Source organism: Hyperoodon ampullatus (genome assembly GCF_949752795.1).
Source record: "Hyperoodon ampullatus genome assembly, chromosome: 1".
NCBI classification, from domain to species: Eukaryota; Metazoa; Chordata; class Mammalia; order Artiodactyla; family Ziphiidae; genus Hyperoodon; species Hyperoodon ampullatus.
This window is the reverse complement of record NC_136914.1, coordinates 17,001,950-17,004,830: the sequence shown is the minus strand read 5'-3', so window position 1 is coordinate 17,004,830 and position 2,881 is coordinate 17,001,950.

Genomic DNA, 2,881 nt, shown 5'->3' with positions numbered 1-2,881 from the left:
GTTCAGACCTGGAAATAAACTAGGTCTTTTGAAATCTACTTTGTACATCCTATGTCATCAACTAGTTTTGAAATATGAGGGGCAATTGCATACAACGAAGGACTTTTTGACAACATATCAATAGCAGCACCATTGAGAAACCAAGAATTTTAGGCCCAATATTGTGGAATGTTTTCCCAATGCTCTGGGAAAATTGATGTTAAACTAGTATATTGAAAACATTCTTTAAGTTAATAATGTAAAATGAGTTTGAGTTAAACTAACTGTTGCAAAATTTAATTGACATTGAGAAGTTTTAAAACTTCTTAATTAATGGCCTAAGTTTTCTTGTCTGTGGATAGACCCAATCCACTTATATTGATCATAGAAATGAAACATTTCCTGTACCATAGCCACTATATTACTGCTCTGCCTGGAATTCAGCCAGCAAAGTATTTGCCCAAGCATACTGACTAGTTTTTCCAGTATCTGTAGTGGGAGAGGCAGCATTTATAGCTGGAACACTGGGAACAACTTTGGTATATGATTGTGGCAAATGGGTGAAGTGATATTCTCATGAGAAAAATGCTGTGGTTTTCGTTTCCACAGGGCAGTGCTAAAATGGCTTCAAGATGCTATCAAAGGCAAGGAGTGTTATTTTAGGTATGCAGCAGGCTGGAATCTCCTTAGTTTATTCTACATACCAAATAAGAAGGCACAACTCTTTGTGGGAAGCTGTCCATAGCATAAACCAGAGGTGGGATTGTCTGTCATTATGGGCAGATCCAGTCCTCAACCTCAACTTTGATTTTATTCTGGGTTCAGGGTGATACTGCTCAGGTCCTTGCTGCTGCAACTTCCACCTTGGTGGGCAATTCTGGATTTATTATTTACGGTGTAACCTTTGTAGTAAGGAGACTATCAGTGTAGGAACGGGAACATTGGCTAATTAACTAGTAAACATTTCAGCAGATGACCCAGTATGCAATAAGCAATAATTAAGTGCTGTTTGTGTGAATGATTAATAGAAAAGTATAGCTTCTGAATAGCAGTCAGTTATACTAAACTCGTTTCTTTGTGTACATTCTTATAACTTTTCATTTTGTTCTTTACCATCTCTGATGAAATAAAGTCTTTAACATAATGCCAGTCATAGAGATAATCATTTATTTAGTGTTAGTTCCCATATTCTCCTATTTTGTCTTTCATTGCCCATCCATCTTTTTTTACTTTCCTCCTTCACTCATCTCCTTTTCCTTCTGGTATCATTCCTTTTCTCTGTTACTCTTCTAACCACCCCCTTATACCTTCTATTTTGATTAGGTACAGTGTGGACTGAAGCATATAGTTTTCAGTCTTTGTTGTATTCATTGAATTGAGTGTTGAATTTCCTGAGCTTAAATTACAAGGTAGGTGAATTTAATGTTTAAAAAGATTGTAAGCAATAATACTCTAAATCTTGGGTAGTTAATGATTTTGTAAAATGTGAGGTATATTGATTCAGAGGTTGATTTGAGAGTGGCAAGGCTGCTAAGACAGGTCAGTGTTTTCCCATCCCTGGTCTAGGCTCTATTCAGTAATTATTAACTCTTCCAAATCACTTTGAAGTCCATCATGGAGTCCTAGCTGCTCATTCCTAGAGACTGAAATTTACCACATGGTGTACTTTTTCAGACAAATTCTGAGACAAATTCTGAAATTATAATTAGTGAGAACAAAAACAATAGAGATGAAAAATTCATCTTTTAGTTACTGAATATTTCTTGATATCAACTTTTTTTTTTGTGGTATGCGGGCCTCTCACTGTTGTGGCCTCTCCCATTGCGGAGCACAGGCTCCGGACACGCAGGCTCAGTGGCCATGGCTCACGGGCCCAGCCGCTTCACGACATGTGGGATCTTCCTGGACCGGGGCACGAACCTGTGTCCGCTGCATCGGCAGGCGGACTCTCAACCACTGCACCACCAGGGAAGCCCAGATATCAACTTTTTATCACAGAAATATGGGGAAATGCATTCCTTGTCGCTTTTCCCTCAGAAATCTAAAGAACCTAACAGAACACCTTCTAGGTCACACTGTAAAGCATTGAGGCCTATGATATTATATGACTTAAATAAGAGCTAACACCCATCCTTCTCAAACTCTTCCAAAAATTACAGAGGGAGGAACACTCCCAAACTCATTCTACGAGGCCACCATCACCCTGATACCAAAACCAGACAAAGAAACTACAAGAAAAGAAAATTACCGACCAGTATCACTAATGAATATAGATGCAAAAAACCTGAACAAAATACTAGCAAACAGAATCCAACAACACATTAAAAGGATCATACACCATGATCAAGTGGCGTTTATCCCAGGAATGCAAGGATTCTTCAATATATGCAAATCAATCAATGTGATACACCATATTAACAAATTGAAAGAGAAAAACCATATGGTCATCTCAATAGATGCAGAAAAAGCTTTTGACAAAATTCAAAACCCATTTATGATAAAAATCCTCCAGAAAGTAGGCATAGAGGGAACTTACCTCAACATAATAAAGGCCATATATGACAAACCCACAGCCAACATCTTCCTCAATGGTGAAAAACTGAAACCACTACCAGTAAGATCAGGAACAAGACAAGGTTGCCCACTCTCACCACTATTATTCAACATAGTTTGGGAAGTTTTAGCAACAGCAGTCAGAGAAAAAAAGAAATAAAAGGAATCCAAAGCAGAAAAGAAGAAGTAAAGCTGTCACTGTTTGCAGATGACATGATAGTATACATAGAGAATCCTAAACATGCTACCAGAAAACTACAAGAGATAATCAATGAATTTGGTAAAGTTGCAGGATGCAAAATGAATGCACAGAAATCTCTTGCATTCCTATACACTAATGATGAAAAAT